Genomic DNA, 15,038 nt, shown 5'->3' on the forward strand with positions numbered 1-15,038 from the left:
TTTCTGTCCTTGTTAGTTGCAACCAAGTTCCAAAGTACCGCCTACACGACTCCAACAAACTGTTATCACGGCTTTTTCGGATCCAAACCATCCACCTCAGGTCACTCGCACGCGTGTCTCGAAGTCTTGAAACTTGTACACGCTGCCGAAGCCATATGTACATTGATCGTGCAAAGAATGGCAGGTGCGATCATACTAGCACTAAAGCACCGGATCCCATCAGAACTCCGCACTTAAGCGTGCTTGGCAAGAGTAGTACTAGGATGGGTGACCTCCTGGGATGTTCTCTTGTTGCACCTCTTTTTTGACGTTTTTTTATTCTTTTCTACGTTTTTTTCCGTCCTTGTTAGTTGCAACCAAGTTCCAAAGTACCGCCTACACGACTCCAACAAACTGTTATCACGGCTTTTTCGGATCCAAACCATCCACCTCAGGTCACTCGCACGCGTGTCTCGAAGTCTTGAAACTTGTACACGCTGCCGAAGCCATATGTACATTGATCGTGCAAAGATTGACAAGTGCGATCATACCAGCACTAATGCACCGGATCCCATCAGAACTCCGCAGTTAAGCGTGCTTGGGCAAGAGTTGTACTAGGATGGGTGACCTCCTTGGAAGTCCTCGTTATGCACCTCTTTTTTGACGTTTTTTTTTCTTTTCTACGTTTTTTTCCGTCCTTGTTAGTTGCAACCAAGTTCCAAAGTACCGCCTACACGACTCCAACAAACTGTTATCATGGCGGATCCCATGAGAACTCCGCAGTTAAGCGTGCTTGGGCGAGAGTAGTACTAGAATGGGTGACCTCCTGGGAAGTCCTCGTGTAGCACCTCTTTTTTGACGTTTTTTTTTCTTTTCTACGTTTTTTTCCGTCCTGTTAGTTGCAACCAGAATCCAAAGTACCGCCTACACGACTCCAACAAACTGTTATCACGGCTTTTTCGGATCCAAACCATCCACCTCAGGTCACTCGCACGCGTGTCTCGAAGTCTTGAAACTTGTACACGCTGCCGAAGCCATATGTACATTGATCGTGCAAAGATTGACAGGTGCGATCATACCAGCACTAATGCACCGGATCCCATCAGAACTCCGTAGTTAAGCGTGCATGCGCAAGAGTAGTACTAGGATGGGTGACCTCCTTGGAAGTCCTCGTGTTGCACCTCTTTTTTGACATTTTTTTTTCTTTTCTACGTTTTTTTCTGTCCTTGTTAGTTGCAACCAAGATCCAAAGTACCGCCTACACGACTCCAACAAACTGTTATCACGGCTTTTTCGGATCCAAACCATCCACCTCAGGTCACTCGCACGCGTGTCTCGAAGTCTTTAAACTTGTACACGCTGCCGAAGCCATATGTACATTGATCGTGCAAAGATTGGTAGGTGTGATCATCCCAGCACTAATGCACCGGATCCCATCAGAACTCCGTAGTTAAGCGTGCTTGGGCGAGAGTAGTACTAGGATGGGTGACCTCCTGGGAAGTCCTCGTGTTGCACCACTTTTTTGAAATTTTTTTTTTCTTTTCTTTCCGTCCTTGTTAGTTTCAACCAAGTTCCAAAGTACCGCCTACACGACTCCAACAAACTGTTATCACGGCTTTTTCGGATCGAAACCATCCACCTCAGGTCACTCGCACGCGTGTCTCGAAGTCTTGAAACTTGTACACGCTGCCGAAGCCATATGTACATTGATCGTGCAATGATTGGCAGGTGCGATCATACCAGCACTAATGCACAGGATCCCATCAGAAATCCGCAGTTAAGCGTGCTTGTTCGAGAGTAGTACTAGGATGGGTGACTTCCTGGGATGTCCTCGTGTTGCACCTCTTTTTTGACATTTTTTTTTTCTTTTCTACGTTTTTTCCCGTCCTTGTTAGTTGCAACCAAGTTCCAAAGTACCGCCTACACGACTCCAACAAACTGTTATCACGGCTTTTTCGGATCCAAACCATCCACCTCAGGTCACTCGCACGCGTGTCTCGAAGTCTTGAAACTTGTACACGCTGCCGAAGCCATATGTACATTGATCGTGCAAAGATTGGCAGGTGCGATCATACCTGCACTAATGCACCGGATCCCATTAGAACTCCGCAGTTAAGCGTGCTTTGGCGAGAGTAGTATTAGGATGGGTGACCTCCTTGGAAGTCCTCGTGTTGCACCACTTTTTTGACGTTTTTTTTAGTCCTCGTGTTGCACCTCTTTTTTGACGTTTTGTTTAGTCCTCGTGTTGCACCTCTTTTTTGACGTTTTTTTTTCTTTTCTACGTTTTTTTCCGTCCTTGTTAGTTGCAACCAAGTTCCAAAGTACCGCCTACACGACTCCATCAAACTGTTATCACGGCTTTTTCGGATCCAAACCATCCACCTCAGGTCACTCGCACGCGTGTCTCGAAGTCTTGAAACTTGTACACGCTGCCAAAGCCATATGTACATTGATCGTGCAAAGATTGGCAGGTGCGATCATACCAGCGGTAATGCATCGGATCCCATCAGAACTCCGCAGTGAAGCGTGCTTGGGCGAGAGTAGTACTAGGATGGGTGACCTCCTAGGAAGTCCTCGTTATGCACCTCTTTTTTGACGTTTTTTTTTCTTTTGTACGTTTTTTTCCGTGCTTGTTAGTTGCAACCAAGTTCCAAAGTACCGCCTACACGACTCCAACAAACTGTTATCACGGCTTTTTCGGATCGAAACCATCCACCTCAGGTCACTCGCATGCGTGTCTCGAAGTCTTGAAACTTGTACACGCTGCCGAAGCCATATGTACATTGATCGTGCAAATATTGGCAGGTGAGATCATACCAGCACTAATGCACCGGATCCCATCAGAACTCCGCAGATAAGCGTGCTTGGGCAAGAGAAGTGCTAGGATGGGTGACCTCCTGGGAAGTGCTCGTGTTGCACCTCTTTTTTGACGTTTTTTTTTTCTTTTCTACGTTTTTTTCCGTCCTTGTTAGTTGCAACCAAGTTCCAAAGTACCGCCTACACGACTCCAACAAACTGTTATCACGGCTTTTTCGGATCCAAACCATCCACCTCAGGTCACTCGCACGCGTGTCTCGAAGTCTTGAAACTTGTGCACGTTGCCGAAGCCATATGTACATTGATCGTGCAAAGATTGGCAGGTGCGATCATACCAGCACTAATGCATCGGATCCCATCAGAACTCCGTAGTTAAGCGTGCTTGGGTGAGAGCAGTACTAGGATGGGTGACCTCCTGGGAAGTCCTCGTGTAGCACCTCTTTTTTGACGTTTTTTTTTCTTTTCTACGTTTTTTTCCGTCCTGTTAGTTGCAACCAGAATCCAAAGTACCGCCTACACGACTCCAACAAACTGTTATCACGGCTTTTTCGGATCCAAACCATCCACCTCAGGTCACTCGCACGCGTGTCTCGAAGTCTTGAAACTTGTACACGCTGCCGAAGCCATATGTACATTGATCGTGCAAAGATTGACAGGTGCGATCATACCAGCACTAATGCACCGGATCCCATCAGAACTCCGCAGTTAAGCGTGCATGCGCAAGAGTAGTACTAGGATGGGTGACCTCCTTGGAAGTCCTCGTGTTGCACCTCTTTTTTGACATTTTTTTTTCTTTTCTACGTTTTTTTCTGTCCTTGTTAGTTGCAACCAAGTTCCAAAGTACCGCCTACACGACTCCAACAAACTGTTATCACGGCTTTTTCGGATCCAAACCATCCACCTCAGGTCACTCGCACGCGTGTCTCGAAGTCTTGAAACTTGTACACGCTGCCGAAGCCATATGTACATTGATCGTGCAAAGAATGGCAGGTGCGATCATACTAGCACTAAAGCACCGGATCCCATCAGAACTCCGCACTTAAGCGTGCTTGGCAAGAGTAGTACTAGGATGGGTGACCTCCTGGGATGTTCTCTTGTTGCACCTCTTTTTTGACGTTTTTTTATTCTTTTCTACGTTTTTTTCCGTCCTTGTTAGTTGCAACCAAGTTCCAAAGTACCGCCTACACGACTCCAACAAACTGTTATCACGGCTTTTTCGGATCCAAACCATCCACCTCAGGTCACTCGCACGCGTGTCTCGAAGTCTTGAAACTTGTACACGCTGCCGAAGCCATATGTACATTGATCGTGCAAAGATTGACAAGTGCGATCATACCAGCACTAATGCACCGGATCCCATCAGAACTCCGCAGTTAAGCGTGCTTGGGCAAGAGTTGTACTAGGATGGGTGACCTCCTTGGAAGTCCTCGTTATGCACCTCTTTTTTGACGTTTTTTTTTCTTTTCTACGTTTTTTTCCGTCCTTGTTAGTTGCAACCAAGTTCCAAAGTACCGCCTACACGACTCCAACAAACTGTTATCATGGCGGATCCCATGAGAACTCCGCAGTTAAGCGTGCTTGGGCGAGAGTAGTACTAGAATGGGTGACCTCCTGGGAAGTCCTCGTGTTGCACCACTTTTTTGACGTTTTTTTTTTCTTTTCTACGTTTTTTTCCGTCCTTGTTAGTTGCAACCAAGTTCCAAAGTACCGCCTACACGACTCCAACAAACTGTTATCACGGCTTTTTCGGATCCAAACCATCCACCTCAGGTCACTCGCACGCGTGTCTCGAAGTCTTGAAACTTGTACACGCTGCCGAAGCCGTATGTACATTGATCGTGCAAACATTGGTAGGTGTCATCATACCAGCGCTAATGCACCGGATCCCATAAGAACTCCGGAGTTAAGCGTGCTTGGGCGAGAGTAGTACTAGGATGGGTGACCTCCTGGGAAGTCCTTGTTTTGCACCTCTTTTTGGACGTTTTTTTTTCTTTTCTACGTTTTTTTCCGTCCTTGTTAGTTGCAACCAAGTTCCAAAGTACCGCCTACACGACTCCAACAAACTGTTATCACGGCTTTTTCGGATCCAAACCATCCACCTCAGGTCACTCGCACGCGTGTCTCGATGTCTTGAAACTTGTACACGTTGCCGAAGCCATATGTACATTGATCGTGCAAAGATTGGCAGGTGCGATCATACCAGCACTAATGTACCAGATCCCATCAGAACTCCGTAGCTAAGCGTGCTTGGGCGAGAGCAGTACTAGGATGGGTGACCTCCTGGGAAGTCCTCGTGTAGCACCTCTTTTTTGACGTTTTTTTTTTCTTTTCTACGTTTTTTTCCGTCCTGTTAGTTGCAACCAAGTTCCAAAGTACCGCCTACACGACTCCAACAAACTGTTATCACGGCTTTTTCGGATCCAAACCATCCACCTCAGGTCACTCGCACGCGTGTCTCGAAGTCTTGAAACTTGTACACGCTGCCGAAGGCATATGTACATTGATCGTGCAAAGATTGGCAGGTGCGATCATACCAGCACTAATGCACCGGATCCCATCAGAACTCCGCAGTTAAGCGTGCTTGGGCGAGAGTAGTGCTACGATGGGTGATCTCCTGGGAAGTCCTCGTGTTGCACCTATTTTTTGACATTTTTTTTTTCTTTTCTACATTTTTTTCTGTCCTTGTTAGTTGCAACCAAGTTCCAAAGTACCGCCTACACGACTCCAACAAACTGTTATCACGGCTTTTTCGGATCCAAACCATCCACCTCAGGTCACTCGCGCGCGTGTCTCGAAGTCTTGAAACTTGTACACGCTGCCGAAGCCATATGTACATTGATCGTGCAAAGATTGACAGGTGCGATTATACCAGCACTAATGCACCGGATCCCATCAGAACTCCGCAGTTAAGCGTGCTTGGGCAAGAGTAGTAGTAGGATGGGAGACCTCTTGGGAAGTCCTCGTGTTGCACCTCTTTTTGACATTTTTTTTTTCTTTTCTACGTTTTTTTCCGTCCTTAATAGTTGCAACAAAGTTCCAAAGTACCGCCTACACGACTCCAACAAACTGTTATCACGGCTTTTTCGGATCCAAACCATCCACCTCAGGTCACTCGCACGCGTGTCTCAAAGTCTTGAAACTTGTACACGCTGCCGAATACATATGTACATTGATCGTGCAAACATTGGTAGGTGCGATCATACTAGCGCTAATGCACCGAATCCCATCAGAACTCCGCAGTTAAGCGTGCTTTGGCGAGAGTAGTACTAGGATGCGTGACTTCCTGGGATGTCCTCGTGTTGCACCTCTTTTTTGACATTTTTTTTTCTTTTCTTTCCGTCCTTGTTAGTTTCAACCAAGTTCCAAAGTACCGCCTACACGAGTCCAACAAACTGTTATCACGGCTTTTTCGGATCGAAACCATCCACCTCAGATCACTCGCACGCGTGTCTCGAAGTCTTGAAACTTGTACACGCTGCCGATGCCATATGTACATTGATCGTGCAAAGATTGGCAGGTGCGATCATACCAGCACTAATGCACAGGATCCCATCAGAACTCCGCAGTTAAGCGTGCTTGGGCGAGAGTAGTACTAGGATGGGTGAGCTCGTGGGAAGGCCTCGTGTTGCACCTCTTTTTTGACATTTTTTTTTCTTTTCTACGTTTTTTTCTGTCCTTGTTAGTTGCAACCAAGATCCAAAGTACCGCCTACACGACTCCAACAAACTGTTATCACGGCTTTTTCGGATCCAACCCATCCACCTCAGGTCACTCGCACGCGTGTCTCGAAGTCTTGAAACTTGTACACGCTGCCGAAGCCATATGTACATTGATCGTGCAAAGATTGACAGGTGCGATCATACCAGCACTAATGCACCGGATCCCATCAAAACTCTGCAGTTAAGCGTGCTTGGGCAAGAGTAGTACTAGGATGGGTGACCTCTTGGGAAGTCCTCGTGTTGCACCTCTTTTTGACGTTTTTTTTTTCTTTTCTACGTTTTTTTCCGTCCTTAATAGTTGCAACCAAGTTCCAAAGTACCGCCTACACGACTCCAACAAACTGTTATCACGGCTTTTTCGGATCCAAACCATCCACCTCAGGTCACTCGCACGCGTGTCTCGAAGTCTTGAAACTTGTACACGCTGCCGAAGCCATATGTAGATTGATCGTGCAAACATTGGTAGGTGCGATCATACTAGCGCTAATGCACCGGATCCCATCAGAACTCCGCAGTTAAGCGAGCTTGGGCGAGAGTAGTACTAGGATGGGTGACTTCCTGGGATGTCCTCGTGTTCCACCTCTTTTTTGACGTTTTTTTTTTCTTTTCTACGTTTTTTCCCGTCCTTGTTAGTTGCAACCAAGTTCCAAAGTACCGCCTACACAACTCCAACAAACTGTTATCACGGCTTTTTCGGATCCAAACCATCCACCTCAGGTCACTCGCACGCGTGACTCGAAGTCTTGAAACTTGTACACGCTGCCGAAGCCATATGTACATTGATCGTGCAAACATTTGTAGGTGCGATCGTACCAGCGCTAATGCATCGGATCCCATCAGAACTCCGCAGTTAAGCGTGCTTGGGAAAGAGTAGTTCTAGGATGGGTGACCTCCTGGGATGTTCTCTTGTTGCACCTCTTTTTTGACGTTTTTTTATTCTTTTCTACGTTTTTTTCCGTCCTTGTTAGTTGCAACCAAGTTCCAAAGTACCGCCTACACGACTCCAACAAACTGTTATCACGGCTTTTTCGGATCCAAACCATCCACCTCAGGTCACTCGCACGCGTGTCTCGAAGTCTTGAAACTTGTACACGCTGCCGAAGCCATATGTACATTGATCGTGCAAAGATTGACAAGTGCGATCATACCAGCACTAATGCACCGGATCCCATCAGAACTCCGCAGTTAAGCGTGCTTGGGCAAGAGTTGTACTAGGATGGGTGACCTCCTTGGAAGTCCTCGTTATGCACCTCTTTTTTGACGTTTTTTTTTCTTTTCTACGTTTTTTTCCGTCCTTGTTAGTTGCAACCAAGTTCCAAAGTACCGCCTACACGACTCCAACAAACTGTTATCATGGCGGATCCCATGAGAACTCCGCAGTTAAGCGTGCTTGGGCGAGAGTAGTACTAGAATGGGTGACCTCCTGGGAAGTCCTCGTGTTGCACCACTTTTTTGACGTTTTTTTTTTCTTTTCTACGTTTTTTTCCGTCCTTGTTAGTTGCAACCAAGTTCCAAAGTACCGCCTACACGACTCCAACAAACTGTTATCACGGCTTTTTCGGATCCAAACCATCCACCTCAGGTCACTCGCACGCGTGTCTCGAAGTCTTGAAACTTGTACACGCTGCCGAAGCCGTATGTACATTGATCGTGCAAACATTGGTAGGTGTCATCATACCAGCGCTAATGCACCGGATCCCATAAGAACTCCGGAGTTAAGCGTGCTTGGGCGAGAGTAGTACTAGGATGGGTGACCTCCTGGGAAGTCCTTGTTTTGCACCTCTTTTTTGACGTTTTTTTTTCTTTTCTACGTTTTTTTCCGTCCTTGTTAGTTGCAACCAAGTTCCAAAGTACCGCCTACACGACTCCAACAAACTGTTATCACGGCTTTTTCGGATCCAAACCATCCACCTCAGGTCACTCGCACGCGTGTCTCGAAGTCTTGAAACTTGTACACGTTGCCGAAGCCATATGTACATTGATCGTGCAAAGATTGGCAGGTGCGATCATACCAGCACTAATGTACCAGATCCCATCAGAACTCCGTAGCTAAGCGTGCTTGGGCGAGAGCAGTACTAGGATGGGTGACCTCCTGGGAAGTCCTCGTGTAGCACCTCTTTTTTGACGTTTTTTTTTCTTTTCTACGTTTTTTTCCGTCCTGTTAGTTGCAACCAAGTTCCAAAGTACCGCCTACACGACTCCAACAAACTGTTATCACGGCTTTTTCGGATCCAAACCATCCACCTCAGGTCACTCGCACGCGTGTCTCGAAGTCTTGAAACTTGTACACGCTGCCGAAGGCATATGTACATTGATCGTGCAAAGATTGGCAGGTGCGATCATACCAGCACTAATGCACCGGATCCCATCAGAACTCCGCAGTTAAGCGTGCTTGGGCGAGAGTAGTGCTACGATGGGTGATCTCCTGGGAAGTCCTCGTGTTGCACCTATTTTTTGACATTTTTTTTTCTTTTCTACATTTTTTTCTGTCCTTGTTAGTTGCAACCAAGTTCCAAAGTACCGCCTACACGACTCCAACAAACTGTTATCACGGCTTTTTCGGATCCAAACCATCCACCTCAGGTCACTCGCGCGCGTGTCTCGAAGTCTTGAAACTTGTACACGCTGCCGAAGCCATATGTACATTGATCGTGCAAAGATTGACAGGTGCGATTATACCAGCACTAATGCACCGGATCCCATCAGAACTCCGCAGTTAAGCGTGCTTGGGCAAGAGTAGTAGTAGGATGGGAGACCTCTTGGGAAGTCCTCGTGTTGCACCTCTTTTTGACATTTTTTTTTTCTTTTCTACGTTTTTTTCCGTCCTTAATAGTTGCAACAAAGTTCCAAAGTACCGCCTACACGACTCCAACAAACTGTTATCACGGCTTTTTCGGATCCAAACCATCCACCTCAGGTCACTCGCACGCGTGTCTCAAAGTCTTGAAACTTGTACACGCTGCCGAATACATATGTACATTGATCGTGCAAACATTGGTAGGTGCGATCATACTAGCGCTAATGCACCGAATCCCATCAGAACTCCGCAGTTAAGCGTGCTTTGGCGAGAGTAGTACTAGGATGCGTGACTTCCTGGGATGTCCTCGTGTTGCACCTCTTTTTTGACATTTTTTTTTCTTTTCTTTCCGTCCTTGTTAGTTTCAACCAAGTTCCAAAGTACCGCCTACACGAGTCCAACAAACTGTTATCACGGCTTTTTCGGATCGAAACCATCCACCTCAGATCACTCGCACGCGTGTCTCGAAGTCTTGAAACTTGTACACGCTGCCGAAGCCATATGTACATTGATCGTGCAAAGATTGGCAGGTGCGATCATACCAGCACTAATGCACAGGATCCCATCAGAACTCCGCAGTTAAGCGTGCTTGGGCGAGAGTAGTACTAGGATGGGTGAGCTCGTGGGAAGGCCTCGTGTTGCACCTCTTTTTTGACATTTTTTTTTCTTTTCTACGTTTTTTTCTGTCCTTGTTAGTTGCAACCAAGATCCAAAGTACCGCCTACACGACTCCAACAAACTGTTATCACGGCTTTTTCGGATCCAACCCATCCACCTCAGGTCACTCGCACGCGTGTCTCGAAGTCTTGAAACTTGTACACGCTGCCGAAGCCATATGTACATTGATCGTGCAAAGATTGACAGGTGCGATCATACCAGCACTAATGCACCGGATCCCATCAAAACTCTGCAGTTAAGCGTGCTTGGGCAAGAGTAGTACTAGGATGGGTGACCTCTTGGGAAGTCCTCGTGTTGCACCTCTTTTTGACGTTTTTTTTTTCTTTTCTACGTTTTTTTCCGTCCTTAATAGTTGCAACCAAGTTCCAAAGTACCGCCTACACGACTCCAACAAACTGTTATCACGGCTTTTTCGGATCCAAACCATCCACCTCAGGTCACTCGCACGCGTGTCTCGAAGTCTTGAAACTTGTACACGCTGCCGAAGCCATATGTAGATTGATCGTGCAAACATTGGTAGGTGCGATCATACTAGCGCTAATGCACCGGATCCCATCAGAACTCCGCAGTTAAGCGTGCTTGGGCGAGAGTAGTACTAGGATGGGTGACTTCCTGGGATGTCCTCGTGTTCCACCTCTTTTTTGACGTTTTTTTTTTCTTTTCTACGTTTTTTCCCGTCCTTGTTAGTTGCAACCAAGTTCCAAATTACCGCCTACACAACTCCAACAAACTGTTATCACGGCTTTTTCGGATCCAAACCATCCACCTCAGGTCACTCGCACGCGTGACTCGAAGTCTTGAAACTTGTACACGCTGCCGAAGCCATATGTACATTGATCGTGCAAACATTTGTAGGTGCGATCGTACCAGCGCTAATGCATCGGATCCCATCAGAACTCCGCAGTTAAGCGTGCTTGGGAAAGAGTAGTTCTAGGATGGGTGACCTCCTGGGAAGTCCTCGTGTTGCACCTCTTTTTGACGTTTTTTTTTCTTTTCTACGTTTTTTTTCGTCCTTGTTAGTTGCAACCAAGTTCCAAAGTACCGCCTACACGACTCCAACAAACTGTTATCACGGCTTTTTCGGATCCAAACCATCCACCTCAGGTCAATCGCACGCGTGTCTCGAAGTCTTGAAACTTGTACACGCTGTCGAAGCCATATGTACAATGATCGTGCAAACATTGGCAGGTGCGATCATACCAGCGCTAATGCACCGGATCCCATCAGAACTCCGCAGTGAAGCGGGCTTGGGCGAGAGTAGAACTAGGATGGGTGACCTCCTGGGAAGTCCTCGTGTTGCACCTCTTTTTTTACGTTTTTTTTCTTTTCTACGTCTTTTTCCGTCCTTGTTAGTTGCAACCAAGTTCCAAAGTACCGCCTACACGACTCCAACAAATTGTTATCACGGCTTTTTCGGATCCAAACCATCCACCTCAGGTCACTCGCACGCGTGTCTCGAAGTCTTGAAACTTGTACACGCTGCCGAAGCCATATGTACATTGATCGTGCAAAGATTGACAGGTGCGATCATACCAGCAGTAATACACCGGATCCCATCAGAACTCCGTAGTTAAGCGTGCTTGGGCAAGAGTAGTACTAGGATGGGTGACCTCCTTGGAAGTCCTCGTGTTGCACCTCTTTTTTGACGTTTTTTTTTCCTTTTCTATGTTTTTTTCCTTCCTTGTTAGTTGCAACCAAGTTCCAAAGTACCGCCTACACGACTCCACCAAACTGTTATCACGGCTTTTTCGGATCCAAACTATCCACCTCAGGTCACTCGCACGCGTGTCTCGAAGTCTTGAAACTTGTACACGCTGCCGAAGCCAAATGTACATTGATCGTGCAAAGATTGGCAGGTGAGATCATACCAGCACTAATGCATCGGATCCCATCAGAACTCCGCAGTTAAGCGTGCTTGGGAAAGAGTAGTACTAGGATGGGTGACCTCTTTGGAAGTCCTCGTGTTGCACCTCTTTTTGACGTTTTTTTTTTCTTTTCTACGTTTTTTTCCGTCCTTGTTAGTTGCAACCAAGTTCAAAAGTACCGCCTACACGACTCCAACAAACTGTTATCACGGCTTTTTCGGATCCAAACCATCCACCTCAGGTCACTCGAACGCGTGTCTCGAAGTCTTGAAACTTGTACACGCTGCCGAAGGCATATGTACATTGATCGTGCAAAGATTGGCAGGTGCGATCATACCAGCACTAATGCACCGGATCCCATCAGAACTCCGCAGTTAAGCGTGCTTGGGCGAGAGTAGTGCTACGATGGGTGATCTCCTGGGAAGTCCTCGTGTTGCACCTATTTTTTGACATTTTTTTTTTCTTTTCTACATTTTTTTCCGTCCTTGTTAGTTGCAACCAAGTTCCAAAGTACCGCCTACACGACTCCAACAAACTGTTATCACGGCTTTTTCGGATCCAAACCATCCACCTCAGGTCACTCGCACGCGTGTCTCGAAGTCTTGAAACTTGTACACGCTGCCGAAGCCATATGTACATTGATCGTGCATAGATTGACAGGTGCGATCATACCAGCACTAATGCACCGGATCCCATCAGAACTCCGCAGTTAAGCGTGCTTGGGCAAGAGTAGTAGTAGGATGGGAGACCTCTTGGGAAGTCCTCGTGTTGCACCTCTTTTTGACGTTTTTTTTTTTCTTTTCTACGTTTTTTTCCGTCCTTAATAGTTGCAACCAAGTTCCAAAGTACCGCCTACACGACTCCAACAAACTGTTATCACGGCTTTTTCGGATCCAAACCATCCACCTCAGGTCACTCGCACGCGTGTCTCAAAGTCTTGAAACTTGTACACGCTGCCGAAGCCATATGTACATTGATCGTGCAAACATTGGTAGTTGCGATCATACTAGCGCTAATGCACCGGATCCCATCAGAACTCCGCAGTTAAGCGTGCTTTGGCGAGAGTAGTACTAGGATGGGTGACTTCCTGGGATGTCCTCGTGTTGCACCTCTTTTTTGACATTTTTTTTTTCTTTTCTTTCCGTCCTTGTTAGTTTCAACCAAGTTCCAAAGTACCGCCTACACGAGTCCAACAAACTGTTATCACAGCTTTTTCGGATCGAAACCATCCACCTCAGATCACTCGCACGCGTGTCTCGAAGTCTTGAAACTTGTACACGCTGCCGAAGCCATATGTACATTGATCGTGCAAAGATTGGCAGGTGCGATCATACCAGCACTAATGCACAGGATCCCATCAGAACTCCGCAGTTAAGCGTGCTTGGGCGAGAGTAGTACTAGGATGGGTGAGCTCGTGGGAAGGCCTCGTGTTGCACCTCTTTTTTGACATTTTTTTTTCTTTTCTACGATTTTTTCTGTCCTTGTTAGTTGCAACCAAGATCCAAAGTACCGCCTACACGACTCCAACAAACTGTTATCACGGCTTTTTCGGATCCAAACCATCCACCTCAGGTCACTCGCACGCGTGTCTCGAAGTCTTGAAACTTGTACACGCTGCCGAAGCCATATGTACATTGATCGTGCAAAGATTGACAGGTGCGATCATACCAGCACTAATGCACCGGATCCCATCAAAACTCTGCAGTTAAGCGTGCTTGGGCAAGAGTAGTACTAGGATGGGTGACCTCTTGGGAAGTCCTCGTGTTGCACCTCTTTTTGACGTTTTTTTTTTCTTTTCTACGTTTTTTTCCGTCCTTAATAGTTGCAACCAAGTTCCAAAGTACCGCCTACACGACTCCAACAAACTATTATCACGGCTTTTTCGGATCCAAACCATCCACCTCAGGTCACTCGCACGCGTGTCTCGAAGTCTAGAAACTTGTACACGCTGCCGAAGCCATATGTAGATTGATCGTGCAAACATTGGTAGGTGCGATCATACTAGCGCTAATGCACCGGATCCCATCAGAACTCCGCAGTTAAGCGTGCTTGGGCGAGAGTAGTACTAGGATGGGTGACTTCCTGGGATGTCCCCGTGTTCCACCTCTTTTTTGACGTTTTTTTTTTCTTTTCTACGTTTTTCCCCGTCCTCTTTAGTTGCAACCAAGTTCCAAAGTACCGCCTACACGACTCCAACAAACTGTTATCACGGCTTTTTCGGATCCAAACCATCCACCTCAGGTCACTCGCACGCGTGACTCGAAGTCTTGAAACTTGTACACGCTGCCGAAGCCATATGTACATTGATCGTGCAAACATTGGTAGGTGCGATCGTACCAGCGCTAATGCATCGGATCCCATCAGAACTCCGCAGCTAAGCGTGCTTGGGAAAGAGTAGTTCTAGGATGGGTGACCTCCTGGGAAGTCCTCGTGTTGCACCTCTTTTTGACGTTTTTTTTTCTTTTCTACGTTTTTTTCCGTCCTTGTTAGTTGCAACCAAGTTCCAAAGTACCGCCTACACGACTCCAACAAACTGTTATCACGGCTTTTTCGGATCCAAACCATCCACCTCAGGTCAATCGCACGCGTGTCTCGAAGTCTTGAAACTTGTACACGCTATCGAAGCCATATGTACAATGATCGTGCAAACATTGGCAGGTGCGATCATACCAGCGCTAATGCACCGGATCCCATCAGAACTCCGCAGTGAAGCGGGCTTGGGCGAGAGTAGAACTAGGATGGGTGACCTCCTGGGAAGTCCTCGTGTTGCACCTCTTTTTTGACGTTTTTTTTCTTTTCTACGTTTTTTTCCGTCCTTGTTAGTTGCAACCAAGTTCCAAAGTACCGCCTACACGACTCCAACAAATTGTTATCACGGCTTTTTCGGATCCAAACCATCCACCTCAGGTCACTCGCACGCGTGTCTCGAAGTCTTGAAACTTGTACACGCTGCCGAAGCCATATGTACATTGATCGTGCAAAGATTGAAAGGTGCGATCATACCAGCAGTAATGCACCGGATCCCATCAGAACTCCGTAGTTAAGCGTGCTTGGGCAAGAGTAGTACTAGCATGGGTGACCTCCTTGGAAGTCCTCGTGTTGCACCTCTTTTTTGACGTTTTTTTTTTCTTTTCTATGTTTTTTTCCTTCCTTGTTAGTTGCAACCAAATTCCAAAGTACCAC

General features: G+C 46.9%; 43 non-coding genes across 43 annotated transcripts; all 43 read left to right on the plus strand.

The window, feature by feature from the left end:
• The first annotated feature begins 182 nt into the window (after nt 1–182).
• Nucleotides 183–300, plus strand: LOC128197271 (5S ribosomal RNA). The gene has a single exon (XR_008249676.1). It is a non-coding gene; the product is annotated as a 5S ribosomal RNA (ribosomal RNA).
• Nucleotides 301–516: 216 nt separating this feature from the next.
• LOC128197179 (5S ribosomal RNA) lies at nt 517–635 on the plus strand. Its single transcript, XR_008249585.1, has one exon. It is a non-coding gene; the product is annotated as a 5S ribosomal RNA (ribosomal RNA).
• A 409-nt stretch (nt 636–1,044) lies between these two features.
• LOC128197128 (5S ribosomal RNA) lies at nt 1,045–1,163 on the plus strand. Its single transcript, XR_008249534.1, has one exon. It is a non-coding gene; the product is annotated as a 5S ribosomal RNA (ribosomal RNA).
• A 215-nt stretch (nt 1,164–1,378) lies between these two features.
• LOC128197004 (5S ribosomal RNA) lies at nt 1,379–1,497 on the plus strand. Its single transcript, XR_008249410.1, has one exon. It is a non-coding gene; the product is annotated as a 5S ribosomal RNA (ribosomal RNA).
• Nucleotides 1,498–1,705: 208 nt separating this feature from the next.
• LOC128197262 (5S ribosomal RNA) lies at nt 1,706–1,824 on the plus strand. Its single transcript, XR_008249667.1, has one exon. It is a non-coding gene; the product is annotated as a 5S ribosomal RNA (ribosomal RNA).
• A 216-nt stretch (nt 1,825–2,040) lies between these two features.
• LOC128197161 (5S ribosomal RNA) lies at nt 2,041–2,159 on the plus strand. Its single transcript, XR_008249567.1, has one exon. It is a non-coding gene; the product is annotated as a 5S ribosomal RNA (ribosomal RNA).
• Nucleotides 2,160–2,448: 289 nt separating this feature from the next.
• LOC128197216 (5S ribosomal RNA) lies at nt 2,449–2,567 on the plus strand. Its single transcript, XR_008249622.1, has one exon. It is a non-coding gene; the product is annotated as a 5S ribosomal RNA (ribosomal RNA).
• Nucleotides 2,568–2,782: 215 nt separating this feature from the next.
• LOC128197212 (5S ribosomal RNA) lies at nt 2,783–2,901 on the plus strand. The gene has a single exon (XR_008249618.1). It is a non-coding gene; the product is annotated as a 5S ribosomal RNA (ribosomal RNA).
• A 216-nt stretch (nt 2,902–3,117) lies between these two features.
• On the plus strand, nt 3,118–3,236 carry LOC128197102 (5S ribosomal RNA). Its single transcript, XR_008249508.1, has one exon. It is a non-coding gene; the product is annotated as a 5S ribosomal RNA (ribosomal RNA).
• Nucleotides 3,237–3,450: 214 nt separating this feature from the next.
• Nucleotides 3,451–3,569, plus strand: LOC128197125 (5S ribosomal RNA). Its single transcript, XR_008249531.1, has one exon. It is a non-coding gene; the product is annotated as a 5S ribosomal RNA (ribosomal RNA).
• A 215-nt stretch (nt 3,570–3,784) lies between these two features.
• On the plus strand, nt 3,785–3,902 carry LOC128197272 (5S ribosomal RNA). The gene has a single exon (XR_008249677.1). It is a non-coding gene; the product is annotated as a 5S ribosomal RNA (ribosomal RNA).
• Nucleotides 3,903–4,118: 216 nt separating this feature from the next.
• Nucleotides 4,119–4,237, plus strand: LOC128197180 (5S ribosomal RNA). Its single transcript, XR_008249586.1, has one exon. It is a non-coding gene; the product is annotated as a 5S ribosomal RNA (ribosomal RNA).
• A 411-nt stretch (nt 4,238–4,648) lies between these two features.
• LOC128197146 (5S ribosomal RNA) lies at nt 4,649–4,767 on the plus strand. The gene has a single exon (XR_008249552.1). It is a non-coding gene; the product is annotated as a 5S ribosomal RNA (ribosomal RNA).
• A 215-nt stretch (nt 4,768–4,982) lies between these two features.
• On the plus strand, nt 4,983–5,101 carry LOC128197091 (5S ribosomal RNA). Its single transcript, XR_008249497.1, has one exon. It is a non-coding gene; the product is annotated as a 5S ribosomal RNA (ribosomal RNA).
• A 215-nt stretch (nt 5,102–5,316) lies between these two features.
• On the plus strand, nt 5,317–5,435 carry LOC128197038 (5S ribosomal RNA). Its single transcript, XR_008249444.1, has one exon. It is a non-coding gene; the product is annotated as a 5S ribosomal RNA (ribosomal RNA).
• A 216-nt stretch (nt 5,436–5,651) lies between these two features.
• LOC128197041 (5S ribosomal RNA) lies at nt 5,652–5,770 on the plus strand. Its single transcript, XR_008249447.1, has one exon. It is a non-coding gene; the product is annotated as a 5S ribosomal RNA (ribosomal RNA).
• A 215-nt stretch (nt 5,771–5,985) lies between these two features.
• Nucleotides 5,986–6,104, plus strand: LOC128197263 (5S ribosomal RNA). Its single transcript, XR_008249668.1, has one exon. It is a non-coding gene; the product is annotated as a 5S ribosomal RNA (ribosomal RNA).
• A 207-nt stretch (nt 6,105–6,311) lies between these two features.
• LOC128197088 (5S ribosomal RNA) lies at nt 6,312–6,430 on the plus strand. The gene has a single exon (XR_008249494.1). It is a non-coding gene; the product is annotated as a 5S ribosomal RNA (ribosomal RNA).
• A 215-nt stretch (nt 6,431–6,645) lies between these two features.
• LOC128197083 (5S ribosomal RNA) lies at nt 6,646–6,764 on the plus strand. Its single transcript, XR_008249489.1, has one exon. It is a non-coding gene; the product is annotated as a 5S ribosomal RNA (ribosomal RNA).
• Nucleotides 6,765–6,979: 215 nt separating this feature from the next.
• On the plus strand, nt 6,980–7,098 carry LOC128197222 (5S ribosomal RNA). Its single transcript, XR_008249628.1, has one exon. It is a non-coding gene; the product is annotated as a 5S ribosomal RNA (ribosomal RNA).
• Nucleotides 7,099–7,314: 216 nt separating this feature from the next.
• LOC128197246 (5S ribosomal RNA) lies at nt 7,315–7,433 on the plus strand. Its single transcript, XR_008249652.1, has one exon. It is a non-coding gene; the product is annotated as a 5S ribosomal RNA (ribosomal RNA).
• A 216-nt stretch (nt 7,434–7,649) lies between these two features.
• LOC128197181 (5S ribosomal RNA) lies at nt 7,650–7,768 on the plus strand. The gene has a single exon (XR_008249587.1). It is a non-coding gene; the product is annotated as a 5S ribosomal RNA (ribosomal RNA).
• Nucleotides 7,769–8,179: 411 nt separating this feature from the next.
• Nucleotides 8,180–8,298, plus strand: LOC128197147 (5S ribosomal RNA). The gene has a single exon (XR_008249553.1). It is a non-coding gene; the product is annotated as a 5S ribosomal RNA (ribosomal RNA).
• Nucleotides 8,299–8,513: 215 nt separating this feature from the next.
• Nucleotides 8,514–8,632, plus strand: LOC128197092 (5S ribosomal RNA). Its single transcript, XR_008249498.1, has one exon. It is a non-coding gene; the product is annotated as a 5S ribosomal RNA (ribosomal RNA).
• Nucleotides 8,633–8,846: 214 nt separating this feature from the next.
• Nucleotides 8,847–8,965, plus strand: LOC128197039 (5S ribosomal RNA). The gene has a single exon (XR_008249445.1). It is a non-coding gene; the product is annotated as a 5S ribosomal RNA (ribosomal RNA).
• Nucleotides 8,966–9,180: 215 nt separating this feature from the next.
• Nucleotides 9,181–9,299, plus strand: LOC128197043 (5S ribosomal RNA). The gene has a single exon (XR_008249449.1). It is a non-coding gene; the product is annotated as a 5S ribosomal RNA (ribosomal RNA).
• Nucleotides 9,300–9,514: 215 nt separating this feature from the next.
• On the plus strand, nt 9,515–9,633 carry LOC128197264 (5S ribosomal RNA). The gene has a single exon (XR_008249669.1). It is a non-coding gene; the product is annotated as a 5S ribosomal RNA (ribosomal RNA).
• Nucleotides 9,634–9,840: 207 nt separating this feature from the next.
• LOC128197089 (5S ribosomal RNA) lies at nt 9,841–9,959 on the plus strand. The gene has a single exon (XR_008249495.1). It is a non-coding gene; the product is annotated as a 5S ribosomal RNA (ribosomal RNA).
• A 215-nt stretch (nt 9,960–10,174) lies between these two features.
• LOC128197084 (5S ribosomal RNA) lies at nt 10,175–10,293 on the plus strand. The gene has a single exon (XR_008249490.1). It is a non-coding gene; the product is annotated as a 5S ribosomal RNA (ribosomal RNA).
• Nucleotides 10,294–10,508: 215 nt separating this feature from the next.
• On the plus strand, nt 10,509–10,627 carry LOC128197202 (5S ribosomal RNA). The gene has a single exon (XR_008249608.1). It is a non-coding gene; the product is annotated as a 5S ribosomal RNA (ribosomal RNA).
• Nucleotides 10,628–10,843: 216 nt separating this feature from the next.
• On the plus strand, nt 10,844–10,962 carry LOC128197229 (5S ribosomal RNA). The gene has a single exon (XR_008249635.1). It is a non-coding gene; the product is annotated as a 5S ribosomal RNA (ribosomal RNA).
• Nucleotides 10,963–11,176: 214 nt separating this feature from the next.
• LOC128197114 (5S ribosomal RNA) lies at nt 11,177–11,295 on the plus strand. The gene has a single exon (XR_008249520.1). It is a non-coding gene; the product is annotated as a 5S ribosomal RNA (ribosomal RNA).
• A 214-nt stretch (nt 11,296–11,509) lies between these two features.
• LOC128197068 (5S ribosomal RNA) lies at nt 11,510–11,628 on the plus strand. Its single transcript, XR_008249474.1, has one exon. It is a non-coding gene; the product is annotated as a 5S ribosomal RNA (ribosomal RNA).
• A 216-nt stretch (nt 11,629–11,844) lies between these two features.
• Nucleotides 11,845–11,963, plus strand: LOC128197230 (5S ribosomal RNA). Its single transcript, XR_008249636.1, has one exon. It is a non-coding gene; the product is annotated as a 5S ribosomal RNA (ribosomal RNA).
• A 215-nt stretch (nt 11,964–12,178) lies between these two features.
• Nucleotides 12,179–12,297, plus strand: LOC128197040 (5S ribosomal RNA). Its single transcript, XR_008249446.1, has one exon. It is a non-coding gene; the product is annotated as a 5S ribosomal RNA (ribosomal RNA).
• Nucleotides 12,298–12,513: 216 nt separating this feature from the next.
• Nucleotides 12,514–12,632, plus strand: LOC128197012 (5S ribosomal RNA). Its single transcript, XR_008249418.1, has one exon. It is a non-coding gene; the product is annotated as a 5S ribosomal RNA (ribosomal RNA).
• A 216-nt stretch (nt 12,633–12,848) lies between these two features.
• On the plus strand, nt 12,849–12,967 carry LOC128197173 (5S ribosomal RNA). The gene has a single exon (XR_008249579.1). It is a non-coding gene; the product is annotated as a 5S ribosomal RNA (ribosomal RNA).
• Nucleotides 12,968–13,175: 208 nt separating this feature from the next.
• Nucleotides 13,176–13,294, plus strand: LOC128197090 (5S ribosomal RNA). Its single transcript, XR_008249496.1, has one exon. It is a non-coding gene; the product is annotated as a 5S ribosomal RNA (ribosomal RNA).
• Nucleotides 13,295–13,509: 215 nt separating this feature from the next.
• Nucleotides 13,510–13,628, plus strand: LOC128197085 (5S ribosomal RNA). The gene has a single exon (XR_008249491.1). It is a non-coding gene; the product is annotated as a 5S ribosomal RNA (ribosomal RNA).
• A 215-nt stretch (nt 13,629–13,843) lies between these two features.
• LOC128197207 (5S ribosomal RNA) lies at nt 13,844–13,962 on the plus strand. Its single transcript, XR_008249613.1, has one exon. It is a non-coding gene; the product is annotated as a 5S ribosomal RNA (ribosomal RNA).
• Nucleotides 13,963–14,178: 216 nt separating this feature from the next.
• LOC128197241 (5S ribosomal RNA) lies at nt 14,179–14,297 on the plus strand. The gene has a single exon (XR_008249647.1). It is a non-coding gene; the product is annotated as a 5S ribosomal RNA (ribosomal RNA).
• Nucleotides 14,298–14,511: 214 nt separating this feature from the next.
• On the plus strand, nt 14,512–14,630 carry LOC128197115 (5S ribosomal RNA). Its single transcript, XR_008249521.1, has one exon. It is a non-coding gene; the product is annotated as a 5S ribosomal RNA (ribosomal RNA).
• A 214-nt stretch (nt 14,631–14,844) lies between these two features.
• Nucleotides 14,845–14,963, plus strand: LOC128197117 (5S ribosomal RNA). The gene has a single exon (XR_008249523.1). It is a non-coding gene; the product is annotated as a 5S ribosomal RNA (ribosomal RNA).
• Nucleotides 14,964–15,038: the final 75 nt, after the last annotated feature.

The sequence above is a fragment of the Vigna angularis genome, chromosome 5, assembly GCF_016808095.1.
Source record: "Vigna angularis cultivar LongXiaoDou No.4 chromosome 5, ASM1680809v1, whole genome shotgun sequence".
NCBI lineage: Eukaryota > Viridiplantae > Streptophyta > Magnoliopsida > Fabales > Fabaceae > Vigna > Vigna angularis.